At 39.1% G+C, this 24,528-nt stretch overlaps 1 protein-coding gene across 3 annotated transcripts in view; it reads left to right on the top strand.

Annotated features, from left to right (window-relative positions):
* Nucleotides 1-5,232: 5,232 nt before the first annotated feature.
* The window catches only part of gfra4a (GDNF family receptor alpha 4a), a 264,494-nt gene continuing 245,198 nt past the window's right edge, over nucleotides 5,233-24,528 (top strand). For all 3 annotated transcript variants that reach the window (XM_079694158.1, XM_079694159.1, XM_079694155.1), the window contains exon 1: nucleotides 5,233-5,579. The gene's annotated coding sequence lies outside the window, so the exon portion shown is untranslated. The remainder of the gene's footprint in view (nucleotides 5,580-24,528) is intronic.

Raw genomic sequence — 24,528 nt, 5'->3', positions numbered from 1 at the left:
ACGCGCACATGACCAATGAGCGCACGAGACAAGTTTGTGCACAGATGGAAGGCTGACAGGCAGGTAGGCCATCCAGTTATTTTAGCCGGGCCGGCTCAGATGATTGGTCGTGCTTTTTACAGTACCACGGCTTCCACAGATGAATTTTTTTATGTATTTATTGTCAAAGCATTTAATGTATTCATTGCTATCGGGATGTTAAGAGCATTCCATGGAATATAACAAAAAGTGTTTCTGAAATAAATGACATACCCCACCTTTAATTGTAACACTATTGGTTAAATGTCACAACTCATACTGCTATCTTGGGTGTTATGGAGCGTTTTCACACCTCACTGGGTATTGGAGCAACTTAACTGGAGATAATTAGGACATTTTGACTGTACAAACTGACAAGATGTGCCTGAATGCACCATTAGTTTTGGTCTCTAGAGTCAGATAGGGAGAAAGAGCAGGTCTCACGTGGCCTTCAGGTTCACCTTGAGGGCCACTTTATTCAGAGCATCTGGCCCCAGAATTTGCAAATAGCCACATACACATATGAACAAACATGTTGTGTGCAGCAATGCTTTGTAAATACTTATTTGTTTGTGTTTTACGTAATAAACCCACCCGACTCTTTCGACATTAAAAGCCTACTCCCCTTGTGTTGCGTGTGATCTGCTGCAGACTGTGTTTGCACAACGAGTCCTCCTTTGTGCATAGCAATACAGTTTTAAAAATGGAATTGCAATTAGAGTAGAGAAAGTGGGTCACTCCTGACAGCGGGGATGTGCAGCAGAAAGCACTATGCGCTTGTCATGTCATCTCTCACTAAGCTGCAGTCACTCAGGATCCCCGGTGTCAGTGCGACACTGTGTTCAGGTTCAATCCATTTTAAAAAGCAACTTGTCCACTTTTCTCCTTACTGGCCATTACCTTTCACAGTGAGAGCCTCCACTGTCATATGTCATATGTTGGATGACAGCTGTCATTTCTTATGGCGCCCAATGAATGCACATATTTATATTATTTTGTTATGTTAATGCCATAATGTTGCATCTGTTCACATTATATATTTATACATATACGCCATATGTTTATACAACGTACATCTCCCTATATGCAGATTTTCCTTCTACTGTACATTATTGTATTTTAAAGGGGACCTATCATGCAAAATGCACTTTTTGATGTCTTTTATACATAAATATGTGTCCGCGGTGTGTCGGGGAACTCACGCAGCGTTAGAAAATAAAACCCTTTCTCTTTTCCTCCGAACCCAAATCTCTAAAAACGGGGGAACAACGAAGCTGATCCAGATTTGCGTCCGATATGAAGTAATATCGGAAATGTAGGCTGGCTTTACACCCACGGCCCTATCAGAAACGTTGCTATCAGAAACAATGCCCGACTGTTTTGGACGTAATATGGTCGGTGTTTACATTAGCATCGCTAACACTCAGAGCTAACCTGTACTGGAGAGCCTGTGTGTGAAGAAGCGGGAAATAAAAAGGAACTCACCTTGTGGTATAACCGGCAAGAGAGAAAGCCTTTGAGCTCCATACCGTTTCAGAAATGCTCCTTGATAATCCATGATATGGCGTTTCATCACGGCAGTATTTAGTTTAGACACTAGCTGCCGGGTCCCACATGAGCTCAGCCCCCTCCTTTTTTAAAGCATTATACCCCAAATCAGCACTTTTGAAACAGGAAGTGAAATAGAGGGATATGAGGCATGGCAAGAATGGGTGATCTGTTTTGTATTTTGAGCAAAACACTTCATAGACATGTTTTTTATATATCTGAGACCTATGCTATTGCCTAAAAATAGCATGATAGGTGCACTTTAAATAGCTTATCTATATATTTGATCTTTATCTGGAGTTTATTATTCTATTTACAATTCTATTTATTTTGGGATTTGAGGTTTTCGCTGTAGCTGATGTGCATGTGCGATAAAGCCTTTGATTATAGCTCAGTCCAAGATTTGATTGTGATAAATATTCTCATTAGAGCAACTTGCAATATTATGAAACGTGGTGTAGAGGTTTCAAAATATTATAAATGTATTATTCTATAAGTCATGGATGTCTAGTTATTTGAGGAAACACAGCAGGAGACCTTTTCATTTTAATGGCATCTTAATTGTGTGTGGGTTGCTGCATCCGTGCAGTGGTGGGAGGTAAGAAGTACATTTTCTCAAGTATTGTATCTAAGTGCTATTTTGACATATGTTTTAACTTGAGAATGTTCAGTTTATGTAAATGTATACTTATACCCCATTGCATTTCAAGTGGAAATAGTCTTCATATAAAGTACATGATGCTGATATGATATGTTGCCGTACTAATCTACAAAAGTGTATAACATTGGTTCAACATTGACAAACTATAATATAATATGCTCTCGAGTGCTCAATACAGAATAATAATGTTCTATGATAATATAATACTGTGAAAAAGATATTCTGCATTTCGAGTACTTTGATTTTGAGACTTTAAGTACATTTTGATGATAAAACTTGCGCTTAAGTAACATTTTTGAAGCTTTTTCAGACAATTTGTACGTTTTCTACCCTTCTTCTCTACTGCCTTTGTATCACCTGTGAGATAGAAAGCTTATGAAATATATTTGGAAATAACTGGAACTTTATGTGAACACATTATGGATCCCTCTTTTGACAGATGCCTTTTTCAGAGCGGGCCAGAATGCAACTTCTATTTCTTAGAAGAATACAATTTATTCTAAAGATACAAAGTGAATGGATGCACGGGTTTATAGGAGCCCAAGATTTCTATCCGGGAGAAACTCTTGAGACCCCTCTTTATTCCTTTAATGTCTACCTCATCAATATTCAACAAAGAAGAAAGTAATCATTTTAAAACTCGAAAACGTTTCTGTATTTTATTTAGTCAGGAATCATTGGTAACATATTTGATAGGATGTTGGAAACTGATCCTGCCAATAGCCTCGCAAATCAGCATTTGTCCACATTTTACTCCTGCTTCTTCTATGTTTTAGTCAACACAAAATCAGCTCCAGTCTTTTTTGATCTCAAAGAAATATTGTCATAATAATAAAGAATCTGATTGGTGTACTACACTTTCAATGCAACAAAACCTCAAGATGCTATAGAAGAAGGTGAAAAACCATCACAGTGCATTAAAACAGATCCATATACACCAAAGAACTGTTTGATACGATACGATACGATAATACTTTATTGGTCAGATCAAGTCTGAAATTTGACTTGCGTCACAGCAGCTCCATGTCCAACATCAACAGACAAGTATCCAGACACAATAAATGAAACACAAACAACGAACGTTTAACATTACAGCACAATCAGTGAGAGAAAACATGCTCAAAGAACCTTCAGCGTGCATTTGATCTGGGATTTAGCTCTGTATTTACTGTGAGGATTGACTGATGCACGAAGAAATAATAAATAATAGAATAAATCAAACGTAACACACATTTCGGATTTAATGCAGTCACTACAATCAAAATGACACCCCTTGAATGACGGACAGGTGAGCCATTGTTTCCTCTCACATTCAATTTTTCCCTGGGATGGATTTAAAATTCATGCAAACAATGTTGGCGCCATCCATCATCCCCAAATTATCTTTCCCTGGCTACTGAAGACAGACATATTTGATAGCTCATTGCTCTTTACTCTCAGTCCTAATGAGAAATATTTCTGTCCACGGCTTTGAAAAGCGTCATAGCTCATTATAGCCACTTTTTCAAAGCTGTACCCAAGTTTGATGTCTTTTCAAAAAACTGAGCTTTGCTGATGGCTCTCAAAGAGAAAAAATAGACAGGTGATACACACTAAATATAAATTCCCGAGAGTTTCTGTTTCAAGTGCTTTCAATTATATCAATGGCTTCTTTTAAAGTTTCCAATTATAGTCAGTAACTTAGTAATTTACATGCTCATTGAAGTTTCTTCCTTTTGTTGTTGTTGCTCTTCTTTCATATTTGTGTTCAGTCTGCCTACATGCATTTTACAACCGGATTGCATATAACCATTTGCATTTCAAAGTACTTTTCATTAAAAAGGAGATCGATCCGGGTGTGTATGGCTTATTATCTCAAAAAGAAATGCTTGTATTGTTAAAAAGCATTAATTATTTTTGTCAAACGTAGAGATGTCAGTTGAGACGTACAGAAAAGGCTTCAAACCAACCCCGCCAATAATTAAAGGTATGATGTTTGGTTGTTATATTTTGTAATTTTGGTTTGTAGCCCGGGACCTTGACATAAGATTTGATCATGTTTTTGCTTTGGTAAGCTGTAATTTGGTCTCATATAGCTATATCGGTATAGAGGAGCATTAACAAGGGAGGCGGTTTAGTGCTTTGATTTGCACGGGGACTCCCCATATTAAAATCTTTCCTTTAAAATCACTAAAAACTCAGCCGTTTAATCATCTTCACTCAGCAACATGGGCTGCAGCAATACATTTCCTCTCTACGTCCCTAATGAGATGCCCTATTTGCTCATATTAAAAACGTTGGTTCCTATTATTCAATGCTCAAGGGTAGGTCCCATGTGATAATGCAATAAAAAAATCCCTCCCTCATTACTTAAGTGCACTTTGGTCATGATGATTTGTGTCAACATTTTTCTATGAGCAATCCCAACAAGCAAAAGTCCCACAGAAGTTTAACATTGAAATTGGGCCTCTTGCAGGAAGTGAAATACAAACACATTTTCCTCTTGCTATTATTCATATCCACGTTTGCTTTTATTATAAAGGACTCATTTATGTAAGGGTTTGCACAATGCTTTCCTATTTTTGCTCATCTTTTTCAAGTGGTCCAGAATACTGTTTTCAAAATAAGAAACTACTTGTGTTGTCCAGTCAGTCCACATAGTGTTTGTCCAACCCATGTCACACATGTTTTTCATTTAAGAAACATACAAAAATGCATGATTATCAAAAAATCAATGCTTGTTTTTATTACATTTGTAATGACTGATTTGAAATGTATTTAAATGTCAGTTTATTATGTGTTTATTTATGCTTTTAATGTTGTTTTTGTTTATCTTTCATAAACTAAAAGCAAATTTTTTTATTTTTTTATTCTCTGTCTATTGTACACTATATTTCATGAAGAGATTTTGTAATTATAGAACGTATTGTTAAAAACAATTGTCAATAAAGTAAAAAAACTACCTTATGCTGTTACAAAAAAACGGAACAACTTTCGGTAGCTCCTTTGTTGCCATGGCAGCTGCTCCATGGCCGGTGGCTTTGATTAAAGTAAGAAAGTTGGATTCAATTGTATGTATGGTGCTGCTGGTTGGAATAAGTGTATTTTGGTATCAGTCTACGATGTCAGGAACTAATTCTGGATTTAAAGATGTCATTGCAAGGTGGAAATGAGCTTTTAATGACGAAATGTGGGTTAACTGCACCTGCCTTATTAGCGTCATTAGCTACAAGACAGATTAATTGGACTCCTGATACCGGGCACTGTGCACTAAAGCGGGGGAAGCTGGACTGTGAGGATACCTGTGGGTGTAACTTTAACTGCTGTCGCCGAACAAACCAGGAGGATACATCTGCATTTCAGGGACCAGGAGGTAAGCTAAAGTTCCTACACCTGTCTCAGTCATGCTAACAAGGTATGCTAGGTATGCTGTGCTACTGAGGCCTGGGCTTTGTGGGCTGTTATGCAAATTAATATATAGCAACTTTATTATTCGGAATATTATAAGAACTTGTACGCATGCATATTCATATTAAGTATATTAACTAATATCATAATTAATTAGGATAGTAATGCTGTAGTAATGACGCCATATTTCCGCATGAATTACTTCCGGTTTAGATGGGAGTAAATTAGTTTGTGGTCATTTTAAAAACAATGATTAAAAACAAAAAGAACATAGCAATGCAAAACAAACAATACAAAGTTAATGGTAAAAATACCAAGAACATTGTGTTCAATGTATACATTAAACAATGTTTTTTAAAATAATAATCCCAATCCTCCATTTATCAGTCAACAACGATATATCTTGGATTTTAAAGATTCAAGTAATTTTGAACACGACCTTGTAACAATAATCATTTTTAGGCTATTAAACACAAGATGGAACCAGCATTTTAAAATCTGGTATTGTTATTATATAGCTTGCTCTAGCAGCAGATTCTTTTTTGAAGGGCTTTAGCCCTTGTGGCTGAATTTTGTTAGATAGATGAATGGGGTTGTATTCTAGTCTTGTGCCTGATGCTGAATTAAGCAATGTTATGTTGCACAGTGCAAACAATAATGAAACTCATACGTTTTATATCCTGAATTTCCAATTAGAACTGTTGAGCATTTTCCAGTGCAGCTTCAAAATTATAACATTATTTAGCTGGTACATTCCTCAGCAGTCACAACACCTAAACGCAACACCTATCAAACGCAACACCTATCCAACTAACATCCCACTGATTCCTGATAACGGCACACATGTCATTAGTCGACCCTCCTTCACCCGAGTGAGGGCCACAATTAGCCAACAAAACGTAATCTCAATCCATTTCAATTTCACCTTTTGTAGCGATGATTGCGAACACAAGGGGTTAATTATCCCTTTGCAGTATTGATTGGTGTTTCTCCTCGCCTGTTAATTAGGGTGGCTGATTTAGCACCAGGATTGGAGTGAGAGATAAATGATAAGCAACGGGGGACTGTGGTGAAAATCCTCAACGCTACTCAACAATTTCAAGCCTCCTCTGTTGCTTTCTCCGCGCCTCTGTAACTTCCCTTTATAAATCTGTGCTTTTAGCTGAGTTATGTCAAGGCTGCTCTTTCAATCCTCTTATCTTCTCTCCTAGTTGTGTCTGACAATTCTAGCTTGATAGAGAAATGTTCTGTCACTCAGATGAAACTTTGCATATCACATGCTATTTACGTGTGACAGGTAGATACGCTGCAATGGCTGCAATACATACTTGGTTTCTTATGTATTTTTCATGATGTGCTGTGTGCAGACGATGGCTTAAAAGGCTCTTTTATTTCTCTCCTTTGAAAGAAGATACCTCTTCAAGCTGTCTCGTTGTAATGTCGCATTGATGGGCGCATGATATGGAATGAATAAAACCCAGCCGTAGAAACACTCATATCCTTTGGTGGGAGCTTTTCCATGAGGGCCTGCTGCTTGGCTATGCTTGGCTACACAGGTGACAGTGGCTTCGCTGTGAAAGTGAAACAGGCAGAGCTGCGAGGCAAGCCTAATTGAAATCCCCTCCTATGCGAGACCGAGGAGATGGAGCCGTAAAAGGGCCTGTAATTACTGAGACCACTAATGAGAGATAATTAGGTCATATGGCAATGTCTCTATCAGGGCTCTTCAGGAGATGTGGTTAGGAATAAAAAAAGGTGGGCAAACTATGAACTCCTGCTGCTCATCACCATTATGCACCCCCATTACATATTAACAGTTAATTAGGAGGAGTCATTTTTTCATCACTAACAGAGTGAATACTACCTGTCACACACCTGGGAGAGGTATAAGGGAATTCTGCAGCTTTTTGGTTCCCCTAAAGCTGATGGGGGGGGGGCCTTGAAAAGAGCCCAGCCCCAAAGAGCTGCTTCTTGTTTATTTATAACTATTCAATGACATCTTTATTTGCTGTCTTTTGTACGTTCACTCTTTCCATAACATGGCAATCGTGCGTAACTTTTTTCCTTAAGTAATTCTAGACCTTTCTTCTCCACATTTGCACATTGCACACGGACCTCTAAAACGATTGAGCAGTTATTCAGATTAAACAAATAGTAGAAATACATATTTGTATCCTTTTCTTAATGAAGGTGTTATTCCAAACACCTGCCCAGGAGGGGAATAAATCATGTCCGGCTGTAAAGAAATATACGAATGACTTGCGTGCAAAAAAATGATAGGTGAAAGTAAAAATTCTGAATTTAAATGTTTTTCTTTATGTAGCGCCCTGCAGAGAAAATCATATATTCTGAGACTGCTGCAACTGTATTTTTGGTTACTTTAAAATTAGAGCCCGCTATCTGCCTCTCCACTGTCTCAAAAAATCGTGCATTTTGCCACTCTGCATAAGTGGAGCAACAAATTAGTATGCAACACACACATACTTGCACACAGGCCAAGTTTAAATTGTTGAATGTCTTTTTCTCTACATTTATTCTCCTTGGTGTACAACTCTTAATTGGCACTGTTTTGAAAAAGCCCACTTAAATACAATTAGATTGAACTCTGATACTGGAGGTTGAGTTTTATGTCGGTCGGACGGTGACTATCACAGAAAACTCAGCTATGATCACGGTCAGGCAAGCGTGATTATGTCGAGCCGCTGCACATGAATGATTGATCCTCACACACCGCGCATCTCGTTTAAAGATTTTAAAGACCAGCCCCTCTACAGCTGTGTTTATCGATGTTGCAATTCGTGTTTCTCCGGCTGTTCAGGGAAACATTGGTACATTGTTTAGTTTACCATCTCTCTTGCAGCCCTAACGTGAAAGTCGATTCTTCTTGGATTTGTTTTGTGAGCAGTGCTCAGTTTGTGGACAACATTGATTTGTTCTTCTGTATTTTTGTCGGGGCTTAGCTCAGATTTGTAGGATAAAGTTTCTCCATAGATTATTCTGTGTGCTGTAGTTTAGAGGGTATGCATGATGGTGCATATGGACAGACAGACAGAGAGACAGACAGACAGACAGACAGACAGACAGACAGACAGACAGACAGACAGACAGACAGACAGACAGACAGACAGTTCTTCAGATTCAACTGAGGTAAAGTGTTTTATTAAACAGGCCGGCGGAGTCAGCCTTGAGTCTTTTTTTTTATTGGAGAAACAGAAAACTAAAGTGGAGGAGTCATAGGTCCGGCTTTGGAAAGCCCTAATGGGATTCTTCACAGCTCTTCAGCATAATGACCTCTTCAGCTCGCAGACCATTTAAGTGATCTCCAGTTAATTGGGCTGGAACCTCAATCATGTCGACGTTTCCCCCCCGTCTGACCCTTCTCTCTTTTTGTCCATTAGCAGTATTTTTATTCAACAGTGTTCTGAGCACCTTCAGAGAAAACAGTTTGCAGTGTTGAAGTAGAGTATCTTGTCAGTGTCTATAATATGCACCAGAGCCAAAGGAACATTTTGACTGTTTTTTTTTTCTTAAAAGTGTTGAGCTCCGTACCTCCATTTGCTTGCATGAAATGTTATACATGATCGCGTCTTGGGCTGTGTTTGAAATCGTACCATAACTCTATCAATATGTAATGTGTACTAAATCAAATATGAAGTATGATTTCACCAGCAAACCATTCAAACTGTAGTATACTCAATGCCATGCATTATGAGGTAGTTAATTATGTGCATTGAGCTCAAGCTGAAACATTCTTGCCAATGTGGTGGGTCTGTAGTCTGGGCGTTTCTTGCATTTACAAAATCAACATACTTTAAGATGAGAACACACTAGAACCTCATACCTATAGGGCTGGGCAATGTGATGATATACATATTCAAATCGATTAAAGAAATATTTTGTATTTTACTTTGTTTCTATCGTGATATGTCTTGTATACATTTTCTTTTTTAATGTTTACTTTAAACAGGTTCTTAAAATTAGATAGATTGTAAGGTTTTAACTCACGCAGGAGCATACAAACGTATACTATGACCTATACTGGGATGAATGATTTTGGCCATGTCGTCGAATCCTACATGAATTATGTTGACCTTTTGTTTTGTTGGCACTATGAAATGATTAACCTATTAAAAGAAAAAGAATTCACCTTTCCTACAGGTGTACATTAGTTTATACACTTCTAAGTTTTCTCTTTGAAATAATCTAGTAAACTGTTTTCCTCCCGTTGCTCTCGGGCTTAAAGTCTCAGGAATGAAGTTGTTGAATGTTATCTAATGTTTTGCCAATCCTCTGCTTCTTGAGTTGTATTTATTTCTGTGACGGGCAGCAGGGAAAACAGCTGAGGACCGACTCCCTCCCTCAGCCTTGGCACAAAGACCGTCTTGTGGGTCTTGCATGTGGCAAATAGACGGTGGCGTCTGTGGGCTGAAGGCTCTGCGACACGGTGACCAGGGACGACCACTAGTGGTAAACGGATGAATATTCATCACAGGACCCTAGCCCCATCAGCTCCACGCCGGCTGTTCTGTGTCCTCAGATAGGGACAGGAAGCCAGAACGTGACCGTGAAAATGTGATGATGAGAGTCAGGGCAGATTGAGGGAAAGAGAGGAGTTGGCTTTCAGAGATACTTTGACTGGAAGAAAGAGGAAAGCGTGGAAAAGAGAGATTGAAGTAGGGGAAATGATTGCTTTAGTAGACAGTGTCAGAGAAAAAGGGAAAACAAGTGTAGGAGGTTTGAGATAGAAAAATGGCAAATGGTGTGAAAGTGTGGGGGATTGGAGAGATGGGGAGGAGGGGAGGAGCGAAGGGAGGTGACAGAGATTGCTTTGGAAAGATGAGTGAATTAAATCGGAGTGAGAAAATGGAGAAGTGTGCGGGAAAATGGAGAGAAGAATGACTTCATATGGACAAGTAGATGTTGTCAGAGGTGAGAAAGGTGTGGAAATGATGCGAAGAAGAATGATTTATTCTCCTCCTGTACGCTGGCGTCTTGCATACCTGTGGACAGACTGCTGCTCTCTGGTCGAGGGATAAGTAAACAAGGCTGTTGCTCACATATGGTATACTGCCTGAGATAGATAGCCTTGTCTAAGATGCAAAAAATTCATGCACACACACAGAAATCAAAGTGTGTGTGCATGGACAAACGTCATTGGTGAATTCACAACTAGAACTCATCTTGTTTTTTGGGTATTTGTCATTGGGAAAAGCCGCGGAGGAGCAGATGATATTCAGCATTTGATACTCGTTTTGATAGTTAACAGCCTATAAAATAGTCATTATGGTTATAATTTGAATCAGACATTTTTTATTTGTCCCACAGTGAGGAATTGAGCGAGCAATTAGACAGGATGACAGTGCAGTTGATATGAAAAATTAAATAAGTAGCTTGACGTTAAATAGAAAAAGGCTAATTCTATTAGTTTGTGTACTTGGACCCCTTTTGACCAAAATGTGCAAGGCTAATACTCACTTAAAACGCCTAATTAAAATAAGCTGATATCATTGAAACCATAGCACACATAAGGTGAAGCTGGGACAAAGCAGAGTGTGTGGAAGGAATTAGATGGTAAACTGCGTTCCTGCCTCAGTGTGGCTGAGCATTCAAGGTTTTCTTTGGTTATAGCGACACTCATTACCTCCACACTACCTTTTAGCATGTCTGCCTGTACTGTGTCTTTGTCTTGTTTGCATGAGAAACCTGTCATCTTCCAGCAATGTGGGAAGATATGATAATGAGCAGGTACTGCACACAGGGCCTCGTATAGACATCTCTAAATCACAGGAGAAAGCGCAGAGAAACAAATAAAAAAGTATTCATCAACCTTAGATTTTTCATTTGCCAGCGAGGCACGAGCGTGACGACGTAGCTCCCCACATGAAAAGGAGAAATATGAATGCAGAGAGCAGCAAGCTTTGTCACTCCGCCATCTCACGCGGTTGGACAGCCCTGATCGGCGGGGGGGAAACGGGAGTTCATTATCCCTAATGTATTCTAATGCACCAAAGTGCCTGATTTCACCACAGCAGAATAGTATTATACTGAGTGAGCATTTGCATGGATTGAAAATGCTTTACTGTATGGGCTCGTACACTGTAACTGTACATATGCTTAACGTATTTCAGTATGCAGCGTCTCCCTCTGTGATCGACTGGCAGTTTAAGGATAAATTTACTTTGATGGATCTTTTCTAGTTTCAACCAGCACTCTATATATAAGTATAGCTTCACGGTTTGGTAGTTATACAATTGTGACGCATGTTGCACTTTAACAATGAAGGACACTACATTATAGGAAATGTGTCAATCTGACTTCTGTTAGTTGAGGAGATGTCTTGATTGCATTTGGCATTTATATTCATACTAGCGAGTGCAATAACAGACAAAAGATAAATGTAGAGTTAACAGCTGACATTTTCAACCAACTTCTGTCACACCTGTTCAGTTTCTGTGTTCAAAGGATAATTCAATTTTCTTACATCTTGAGTTATATTTTACAACCATATCTATCTGATAGCGACTTTGTAAAAGACGTGACATGAAACACAAGCGGCCAGAAAAGTAACTCTTCAGGTTAGCCAAACTTATTTAGGCGACGCAACAAAAGCAAACTGTCAAATGACTGTCTTTTGTAAACATTCATCCCAATCTACAGACTAAACTCAGATTAATGTCGCTACTTTTCGTTATTTAAGAAAATTGCTGCTTGATTCTCAAAAGACCAAGTCCCTATACACACATGACAAGTTCTTTGAGTAACCAATGGTCGAAAACCCAAAAGGTATTCAGTTTACTTTCCGAAAGAAAATAAATAAATGGTGTGGGAATATGTTTTCACACCGAGCAACATCAGTTCAAAGAAATAATTGCACAGGCGTGTCTTTGTGTTTGCATGCTCTCTAATCGATAAGCAGATCTGTAAAAATGTGTTTTTCTAATGAAAATTCATGCAGAAGTACCACTTCAAATGTAGTGTTTAACAGATGTGCTCAAACATTTGAAAATTCTTTCTTCCTGAAGGACCATTAAAATAAATGACTAGGACCAAAACAACCAATTTGTGCACTGATCTACAAACGATGGGTAGTTCTTGTATTCTCATCTAAAAATGACCGGATTTACGTGAAAGTGTCTGTTTGTAGAAGCATGCCACTGCTCTGTTGGGTTTTCACAATTAATGCTTGAGATTCCTGTTACTGTATACAGACCAAACGGAAGCAAAGGTATTTCAAAGTCTTTAGTAAAATTGGGAAGGATATTTAATATTCAAAGTTGAAAACCACGGCACAACCTTTTCACACTGAACGCTGTCTGATTTGTGTCCTCGAACCTCCTGCCTTTGACTTTGAAGATGAGACGGTCCAACTCGTTCCCCAGAGCCTTCATGTGAAATGAGAGTTATGCCTGGGGAGATTCGTATGTTTTGCGCAGGTATATGTGCCGTGATAGAAATCCCTTCCTCTAATCCCCAGTGAGTCGATATAGCACCCAAACCTTTTAACATCTTGTTGCCCAGGTATCTTTCTGTATTACATCACACATCTGTTCCTATGAGATATATGATATGAGGTAAGATCCCAGTAACTACTGTCACATTATCCCACAAGAGTCTGACTCACTGAGCTTTATAATAAATTCCTATTCAGTATAAGTTCACGCGCTGTAAAGTCGCCCGCCATGAGCAATACATCGATAACGAAACGCAACTCTCTGATATTTAACCTCCACGTCCGTGAGAAGAGATGCAGAATATCTTTGGAGTGTGATGTTTATGTATTATATATCGCTGATCACTGCAGGTTTCTTATATCACAGCTGGTTTCTTCTCGCCTGTGTATCTGAGCTCCTGTTGATCTAACAAGGAGAGATGGAAATACCTAAGCTTTTTCCTAATGTGACACAAATTGGTGGACACTGTTCTTTTTAATATCTGAGATGAGAAGAATGTTATCACTGTGGTGTGTGTGCATTAACACAAACACCACAGTGAGCTGTTGCCAGCTTAGCTTAGCCTAAAAGGATAATTCCACAGATTTTTACAAAGTACTTAAAGATCTTTTAATATAAACTATTTAAATTGCGTCTTTCATACCTTACATCACATAAAATCAAGCAATAAAAAATACAATTATCAACCAATTGTTATTAATAAGAAATACAATATGTAAACATAATGACTTGTAAAGAGCATTCATTAAATTAATAGAAAGCAAGAAAAGTTTTAAAATATTCCAATTATGAAAAAATGAAATACTTGTTGAGGTTAATGTGGATATAAAAAGCCTATTAAGCAGTGTTTCCGCCAGGGGGGCGTCTTGCCGTCATTTGACGCCCCAGCTCGGAACGCCCTGAACTCGAGCCGAGGGCGCCCACATTTTTTTTTATAATTCCAGAGAAGATCGAGAGCTTTTATAGCTTGAAATGACGAACAGGAAAAAGGAAAAGGACATCCCTCTGTTGGAGCGGCAAAGCAGTCTGGTGGGATTATTTTCGCCGCCAGCAAAGCACGTGTTCCTGTGACGGAAAGTGTACTGCCGCCGAGCCTTGACGGGGGGTGCTAGTGGAGCACGCGCGTGAACTGCGAGCGCCGAAATGAAGAGCCGTTTAGGATCAGAAAGAGCCGACTCTTCTTAGTGAGTCGAGCCAAATGATCCGGCTCACTAAAAAGAGCCGGAATTCCCATCACTAATACGTAAAGAGATAGTATCTATAAAGGGACAGCTCAATTCAAAATTCAAGTCACGTGACACAACGTGACGTCACACCTCCCGCTCTCGGGATGGACGGCAACCCTTTCAGCCCTGGTCTGGCGGAAACACTGGTATTAGGTATGTTTGTTTTTAGATTTCAGTGAATTATATAAGTACCCACATATTATTCATATTTAGGATTGAATTCCAACAAGCAAATATTGAAAAAGATATTGAACCTATATTAACATAATGCAGCGATCGGCGCTTTAACCTTTGATCTGAACCACATGAATAAACATTATGATCCACATGTTCCTTGTATATCATTGGAATATGACATGTTGACAACAAGAGGCTAATCACCTGGCTCCCTTCCCGCCATTGTTGCACTGACTGCAGCTTGATGGAGTAATCTTAAGCACGGCGTACCACAGGAAGCAAAGTAAAAGCGCCGACTTGAGTGGCATCCTGGGAAATGCCTCGGTTCCGTCAACACTCGACATCCTGCTGTAGCTGAAGTATGTCAGATTCAAGGAAGACCTACAGGTGTGCAGTAGAGGAAGTAAAAACAGATGTTTGTTTTTAGCTTGTTTGACTACCCTGACAGTTAATACGTTAGCAGATGTTGGTTGCAGCCCAGAAGAGATTTAAATATGAATCTAAAAAATCAGATACTGTAGCAGCAGTGATTCAGAATCAAGTGAACTCTCACACAGAGACAAACCTCTTCGCCATTTACCCAAAACTAGAGGGATTTTCTGCTTTCTTCCATTCAGCCCAATTCCACAGGAGGCTCGCAGCTCTCGCCTGTCGTTGGTTTTTCATTCCAGGAGCTTCGTGACGCCCTATGTGCTGGGAACATGGGAAGCTGTGAAGTGACAGTTTGCCTTTTCTCTGTGTAAAAGTGGGGAAAACTGTTTTTATTCATTTTTTAAATCAATGGCTGCTACCTGGATGATTTGTGTGCTTTGTACATAAGGCGGCTAAACCTATGAACACATTTTCCTTTTTGTTTTAAGGCGCTATACCCACAGAAACATTAATATACTTATATATGTGATTTCATGTGTTTATCACTTTAATGTTGTAGCTAAGCTATTTAAATGATTATGACATGGTAAAGAGAAAACATTTTAGTTTGACAGTCTGCAACCAGCCAATGTTGGCTCATCTGCTTGATACAAGTGATTCATAAATGAGTTTTCTGTCATGCGACTTATTGATAATTAATAGTCCGTTATTTGCAGGAGAGCCGTTAAAGGATTAATGCATCAGATCCAATCATGTCCAGACTGTACTACACATAGGAATCCATTACGTCTGAGGCTTTTGCTGTAACCTACAGCTTACCACAGTGAATCCGTTTGAAATGAAATGCCCTCCTGTCTGAAAACATGAAACATGGGCACATTTGAGTCCTCGTGCCGAAGGCTTTTGATCCTGTAGCTTCCAGGAAGCGACTGGTATTTACTGTACGTGTCTCTAGAGTTTTCTGATCTGTGTGTGAGCTGTTCTTTGCTCCTTCTGTTTTACAAACTGGGCTGTTTTGCTGATAAAGGAACTTTTCTCCCTGTGGAAATAATAAGACATTACCAGAGCTATCATTTTCTCATTCATATGCATTTTGGCTTCAGTCCCATTCGCTCTACTGCGTGCTTTTTACGCTCTCTGTATTTGCACTGCATGACTCATTCTTTTATTTTGATTAATAACGCCTATCTTGCTTTATTTGTTCCTAGTATAGAAGGATCATTTGTACAGACGGGTCCTAATTAAACTTGGCATACTGTAGTTATTGTGTTTTGAACTTATAAGGCCATATATGAATAATGCCATTAATCTTTACATTATAGATTTTTGTCCTAAGCACCAGTATGGGCATATTCTTGGGTTAATGTTAATGTATTTTCATTTATTGTTTTTTGTCATATCCTTTTATTTATTATGTCTGAATATTCTTAAGAATTAAACATGAATAGCTCTTTAAAAGGGTTTACTTCTTTATTTTCATTACATCAGTTGCATAGAAAATGACAGTAATATAATGTACCACTTTTTTTTGACACCATACTGCCAATCATCTTTAATCAACTTATAGTATGAGAACTACTGCTACCGTTAATACTGCCTCTACAGTTGCTAGTGTTGCTATTGAACCCTAAATCAGCATTTCCTAATCTTAACAGTCCGACATGTTTTTACTATTAAATATGGAGTAATGTCCCAACATAAAGAATCAGTTATGAAGGAACCCTGCAGGGACGTATAGAGCCTCTGGAAGGACATACTGTAAGTGAAACAAGATCAGAGTAATGCTGTGATTAAGCTGTATTAATCCAGTGTTGGGATGGCCTCCAGATTGCAGCTCTCTTGGAATCAGACAGACACCTGTCCACTGGCATCAAAACTATTTGGCGATGAGCATCAGCAGTCGAGAGCGTACAATCCTTTGAAACAAATTCCTACAGCCTCAGGGTTTACAGATAAATGCTCTCATAAACCCCGCGCAAATACATATTTCCTTGTTGTTTTCTTTTCCTTTTGAAGTTAAAAGGTTCTTGATAATGTTCCATTGAACTCAAATCCAATCATGGGCTTTTTATAAGCATCCACTGTTCCCGGTCCATTAGAGCATTCATTGCTATCCTGATAGGCCATTTGACTCCAATAGGACTTTAGAACAAACTGTACAATGCCTTCATCCCTGTGGTGGAGTCATTACATTCATTTACTCAAGTACTGTAGCAGCTAAAGTACAATTTTTGGCACAATTTGTCTTTCTTTAAGTCTTTCCATTTTATATTATTTTCAAATTTTTACTACACTGCTTTCATTTGACAGCTTAAGTTACAAGTAACATCGCATATTCAGAGTCCTTATATATCAACTAATTATGATATAGTATTACCGTTTAAGATACCCAGTAGTTAACAACGTGAATACAATTAGCTCCATCAGCTGTAACATTAAAATGATGAACACGTAATGCACCATTAACTGTCATTTAAAGATAAAATATAGATATATTATCCTGCATAATGAGTTGCATTGCATTACCTCCAGTATTTAAGTTGACTTTGAAGCTTATTTGTACCTTTTTACTTTTAATACTGCCCACAACCTTTCTTCATCTGAGAACTACTTTGAAAAAATTAAAGTGGCCAATGAAAGTGGCCAAGAGCTATTTCCATCACATCGCTTACATTTATTCACATAGCCCTCATAAGTTGAATTAAGCTATACTTTTGTGCACGTGTGAAATTGCAATACCTAAAGCTTATCAAAAGTCTTAACTTCACATCAAGGTCCAAGAAAACGAAAATGTCTCACTTATTATTATGGCCCACATAGTAAGTACATCACTGAAAATTCACATAAATGTCCTTAATCACCACCTTACAAGCATCTTATGGTACATGTGTAAAATAAGTGCACTCACTCTTTTTCACACTTAGTGAGATGAATGGCAGTGCATGGAGTCCACCATACAGGTGTATGCTGGATTGTACCCACTTAGGTTCACTCTGAGTCATTTAAATGTTAATCAGTCAGTCTTGTTCTGTATTTAGATTTCATGACATTCATGTCAGAAAAAGCTGCTTCACAACAGGAACCAAATAAAGCAGACATTTTCAGTGCTGCTTGGTGAATGTTCTTATAGTTTTCTGAGTCTACAAGGCTCCAGAAATGTTGTAAGTTTTGTTGAGACTTAAGCTGAACAGGATTTTGGAGATTTATAAGCTCCATCTCCACAGGATTGACACCGAACAGTTCAGCCATCTTTTTTTTCTTCTTCTTCGTCTTGACATTAAATTATAAACCATAATAAATCAATTGTATAGGTCTAGCCTCCCTATATCTGTGTGTAAAATTGTTCCATCCTCAAAAACAAAAAACGAATACTTCTGCAGTCTAGCTGCAGCTTCTAGCAACAGTCTTCTGAAGTCTGAACACAGCAGACAACAGGAGTATTTACAGCAGCATATAAAAACTGTAAAAATAAAAATAGTGCATGTGGGTGCACACTTACATTCTCTGTCTTACTGTTACATAAATCCCATGAATGTATGAGATGAAGTTAGCTTCATCATATCTCAATCAGTGATTAAGTGAATAATAAAGTTTCTATCGGGTCACTATCAGCCTGTCAAACACAAATCCCTCCCTGTGTGTCTCTGAGCTGCAGCGACAGGGCCTGATTCAGAGCGGGTTATTCTACTGTTGGTTCTGGACTGGTGTTGGTGGAGAAAGCAGACTGCTAGGTGTGTGGTGCCGCCGACTCGCTGTGCCGCTGTCACGTCTGTTCCTTGATCACTGCGTCACCGACTAATTTGATATTCGTGTGACAGAAAAAAAATTTAAAAAGAAAAAAAAAGAAGCAACCTTACTACGCTATAATCGATAATCGAGCGGCGAGCTACTGAAAAGCTGCCCGCGAGCTACTGGTAGCTTTCGATCGACGTGTTGGAGACCCCTGCTCTAACTTATCAGAGGGATCTTTTTGTTTCTGTTTCATCCAATGATGTTTACTTTTCCCGGGTATTTACTGAGTATTTAGTCTTTTAAAAAATAATGACACTGAGAATAATATGCTAAAAATCTAAATTCAATTATAAAAACTTGTGTCTGTTTACTAATAGACTGTCTGTTTATTGCCACTCTTTAATGACCTTGAGGAACCTGGCTGATCGGATCTGTGTGGGTGAAAATGTAAATGAGTTTAAATGGATATCTTCAAGAATCAGAACAATTAGAGGCCTTATTCTCACTCATATTGGTTATAGAAGCTCAGCCCTGAGCTCACAGGCCCAACTTTTACTTTATCTGAAGATGTGAATGAATGCCTGAGATGTTGAAAGAAAACTCACCCGATGAAGGAGCAAGACATTGTTCCTCCTGAAAAAAGGACCCTGTATTTGTAGTGTATAGTTCAGCAGACAGTTTGAAGCAGCTTTTTCTTTCTCCAGTCTTCTCCTTCACTGTGTCCTCAGGAGTGCTAAAGCTCGTAGACCAAACACCAAAAACGGTGTGGTTACAGTGTTTCCCCTATATACAAATAGTGGCGGCGCAGCGCCGCTGCTGAAATATGAGCGCCACTGCTAGGGAGAGCCAGCCAGGTAACAATAAAAAAAAAAAACTTTTTTTCTTTTTTCTTAAAATAATAATAAGTGGTGACCCTTTTTCATTTTTGATTGTTTGTTATGTGGATTTGTAGTATTTTTGTTACTGTATGTTCAATAAAGGTGTATTTTTGATAAATCTTGAGACATTTCCCCGGACCCCCCTAGAGGATGTGACGTCCACCCCACAATTCAAACATGATCATACAATACTGAATACATTTGAAGCCATTTTGACGTCTATTACCTATGTCAATAAGTTTCTGTTTTTGCAGTGTATTTGTCTTTTGTAGAGATTTTTCATTTATTCTTTACATATAAAATGTCGCCTAAAATCTCACCTAGGGCAGCAAATTGTCTATAACCGGCCCTGGTACTCCTCAATAGCCTTTCTTGTGCTGACACATAGAAAAAAAATTGGCGGGGCACACTTCGCACGCACAAAAATATTCCACGCGCTCCGCGCTCACATTATGCTGGGCCCACATGCCTTAGCACCGCTGCTATGACTCCATCCTAGGGGAAACACTGGGTTATATCATTGATACTCAATTTACCTGAATGTTCATAACATGGATTCTTAGGTAAGTGCTGCATCTTAAATCAAACATTTCCATCGGTACAACACTACCATGTAAAACTTGCACATTGTTTGAATTCAACCAGGAATTCAAACGATGTCTCAAAATCCACATGGATTGTTGTTGGCTAGCTAGCTCGGTATTGTTTGCGGTAGCCATTACAGACTGTTCAATTGACCCTAAAAATAAAGGTTGCTTCTTTTTGACACTACTATTGTGGTATGTTTTTTCTTATATCTGTATATTGCTGTGTTTATGGGAGCAATCACGGCAGCATCTGTTTACTTAACTTCCGTTTCTTCCGTTTCTTTTCAGGTGTCTGTGTCTCTATTCTAATCTTTTTTCTGTCCCTTTTCCTTCTTTCTTTGAGGCTGTTTGTGTGTCTTTGCTGTGGTTGTATCTCTGCTCTGCTAACAGTCACTTCAAACAGAGATGGTGTTCCTCGGCTCTGTGATGCCTTGGGACTCTGGGTCTGTGCCCAGTTTTCCCTTTCAGTAATCCCTCTGTATTCACACAGCAAGACATACTAAGCATGTCACCGCTCATTCTCTGTGATGTGTCTGTAAAGAATTAACAGCCCTCAATGGCGGGCATGTTCACTGCTTTGGCCTTTGAGGATTCAAATACTCATTCCATGTACATCATTGAAATGCAGCTCAGGTAGTTGTGTAAATGTTTAAGCCATTAGCTCCCTGTCTCCTCAATTATGCACGGTTATCATAATTAAAAGATTCTTTCAAACATTTTTTGTGTCTTCTAATGGAAGGAAGAACCTCTAATGCATTGTAGCTCATCTCTCAATCAGTCGGTAGGAAAGCATCTCATTTTCTCTCCTTCTCCAGCTGGCCTTTTAATGCGAAAAGACAAATACTAATTTCAAGTTTTCACTGTGACTTCGATATAGAATGTATTTGGAAAAGGGTTACTTTCATGCAGCTTGGAGAAAGGCGCCAACCCCCCCTTGAGTTCACTTGCTCAGCTCCACTAAATTCCGTGATGCCTATAGGATTTTGATAACATTATTTAATCCCGTAGACACTCAACAATTTAGCCAAAAAGAGTTGTATTGCAGTTTGACTTCAGACTACAACAAATACAAAAAAAACTAATCTGTCCTATAAGGCATATATTAGTTTAGACTCTGGAAAAACAATACAATTCTCCAACACTACTGTATCTCTGAACTGTGTTTTAACCAAATCACTCATAGTTGGTAACTCCTGTAATATTACTTCAATTCAGCCCCCTTGGTGAGAGCCACTGATACACCCAAATTACATTTTTGTCCGATACGGTATAAAAGCAACATGATTACAAAGAAAGTGGAATACTGAAATAAAAGTTTAAATGAAAAAGGCCAATATAAAATTGTATTTTATTTATTTACTTATTAAATCTAGATAGATAGGTACTTTATTGATCCCAAATTGGGAAATTATTGTCACAGCAGCAAGGTGTACAGGCATCACAATCTTAAAATCTTAAAATGATTAAAACAATAAAAGTTATTATTCAAATTTAATAAAGAACCTTTTCATACAATAATGAGTTGGAATTTATTCAGTTAAATTCTGTCTGAGCTACCTGCCTTCTATCTTAAAGTGCACATATCATGCTATTTTTAGGCAATAGCATAGGTCTCAGATATATAAAAAAATATAAAAAACATGTCTATGAAGTGTTTTGGTCAAGAAAACAAGAAAACAAACAGATCATCCATTCTAGCCATGCCTCATATCCCTCTATTTCACTTCCGGTTTCAAAAGTGCTGATTCTGGGTATAAACAGGTCTCTCTTGAGAATGAGACCCTGTGTCTTAATGAGATTTGTACCTGTATAAATAAAGGCTAAATACAAAAAATAATAACAAAGCTTTTTTTTTTTAAACTGAAAACAATTAAAATAAGAGGGGGCGGAGCTTATGCCGGCTCATGCGGGACCTTGCAGATAATAGCCTCATCCCAATACCCCTCCTCGACTCCTCCTTTCCCTTCCTTGCATCTTAGCTCCGCCTCCGTAAGATGCGAGCGAGAGACACGAGGAGGTGACGCGAGGACAGAGGAGTCCTCCGGTTTTAATTGGGATGTCCTCGTTCACTCAAACGTCACTCTTAGACGACGTCTGTTAATGATGACATGCGAACAGCTGTATCCCCTCTCATCGGGCTTAACTGAATAACCCCTTAGAACCGGCCCATTTCTGGTTAAATATATATTTAAATGAATAAATCCTTCTCTTGTTAGTCAAGAAATTCAATGTATGATGGTCGGTCCTGCTTTTGTGTTCCGATTTGGTGTAAAACGTAGCCTACATTTTAAATACAAATATAATTATAGAAATGTGAAGCCTTTTAGAAATGAATTGCACGTAATAATTCCCACGGAGCTGTGAGCACTTATACATTTATGTGACGCTTTTCCACTCATCTTCCAGTTGTCGGTTTTCCTCTGTTGAAATCGACCAGCTGTGAAGGTGGGGGCGGGGCTTTTATACGCGAGTGGTGAAAACACTTCCGCGTAGTCTGCTCGCGTGTATCCTCCCTTTCATCTCCTCCCGCACCCCTCCTCCCTCACCCCTCCTCGACTCCTCCGTGTGCATTTCAGCTATTGGGATGTCCTTCAAAATGGCGTGTCTTGATTGATTTCCGGGTCAAGCCCCGGAGGAGGGGAAGAGAGGAGTCGAGGAGGGGTATTGGGATGAGGCTACTGTCTTAAATGCTGCGGTGATGAAACGCAAGGATTATTATATCAAGGATTATTTTTGAAACAGTATGGAGCTCAAAAGCTTTCTCTCTTGCCGGTTATACCACAAGGTCAGTTCCTTTTTATTTCCTGCTTCTTCACACACATGGGCCCTTTCTCATTTCATCAAATCCCCCTCCTCGACTCTTCGACTCCTCGACTACGTGACCCGGAAATGAATTTCAGCGCGCCATGTTGAAGGACATCTCATTTCTCTAAATGCACTTCGAGGACCGAGGATCGACCCTCGAGGAGGCTCTCTGGAGGAGCTATAACCGAGGATACACTGATGGGTCCTCCACGGTCCTCCACGGCTCCTTCGTGGATGCATTTCCGGGAACAGAGATATTTCAAAGAGTCGTGACGTACGGCCGGATTTATCTCAGCCAATCACAGCTCTGCATGCATCCCCTGGATATTATTTTATTAACTGCTTTCATCGCGACGCGATGTTTCCAGTGAGAACAGCTGTGAGGTCCGTGCAGAAAGCAGAGCAGTGTGTATAATATATATCACTCAGTATAATAGGCCTACTCTCTGTATTTGCTTTAGTTTAGTAGATATCTACAAACAAAGAGTCAATATTTTTCTAAAACCATTTAGTGCTTCACATAATAAAATACACAACGGCTGTAGCCTGTTTTAGGAGCTGTAGGTGCGTGTGTGTGGTGTAGGTGTGTGTGGTACAGTGTGTGTGTGTGTGGTACAGTGTGTAGGTGTGTGTGGTACAGTGTGTGTGTGTGTGTGGTACAGTGTGTAGGTGTGTGTGTGGTACAGTGTGTGCGTAGATGCAGTGGACAGACAGGTCTCAGTTGGTCTGGTGTCCTCTGCTTACTTTTAATACTTGTAAATAAAACTTTTGGCCTGTAATTTATTTTCCTCATTGTAGCGACCAGAGAGGGGGGAGGGGGGTGGATACATCCATTCTCTGATAGTGTTTGATTCTGAAATTGTATATAAAATAGGAAACAGTTGGCTGAAAACCGAATGCCGAAAATGATTAATAGAAATATATATGTATATAATGTATACATTTTTTACCATTGTTGTTCAGCTACCTGATTATGGAAAAAGACATGATTATGGCAAAACGTAACTGAAATAATAATCACTATTATGGGTCCATAAAACATTTATTCAGCACTTTTGAATGCATACAGTACATTAATTCCAAGTCAAGTGCATTTTATTTTCTCTGTAGGATAACTAAAACAAAGTGCATTCAGAACAAAGCCAAGGTGCTTTAAAACTGCATAAACATCTAGGCCAGTAGGCCAACAACAAAATAGTGTAAATAAAGACTGTAACAGCCAGATCTTCAACAACAACAAATGCACCTATAAGTTTGGTAACCTAGCGTGTTGTTGTGATGACGTAATCAAAACGCGGCGACAAGCACGGCGCGCGACCATGCTCGCGGCTGGCTCACAGCCAACATGTCTGCCGCTTGGAGATATTTAAAAATATCAGAGAAAGAGGCGCGGATTGCGATTTGTAAAACGTGTCCAGCAGACATTTCTCGAGGGGGTGTCACTGCAAAGACTTTCACCACTTCGGGATTACTCCACCACTTGAAATCAAAACACCCGGACAAATATGCGGAGTGTGATGCAGACACTCATTCATGCACGGTTGTGGCATGAGAAAACAGAAAGATATGGACACAAGATGTGTGCAACTCTATTTAGTATCCTATCCATTTGAACATGATTTAAGTGAGGGGGGGGACCTCACCTCCTCTAGCGGGGTCCGGGGGCATGCACCCCCGGGAAGACTT

Source organism: Notothenia rossii, assembly GCF_949606895.1.
Source record: "Notothenia rossii genome assembly, chromosome: 7".
In the NCBI taxonomy this organism is placed as follows: domain Eukaryota; kingdom Metazoa; phylum Chordata; class Actinopteri; order Perciformes; family Nototheniidae; genus Notothenia; species Notothenia rossii.
Note: the sequence above shows the minus strand (reverse complement) of the source record. Positions and strands in the feature narration are given on the sequence as shown.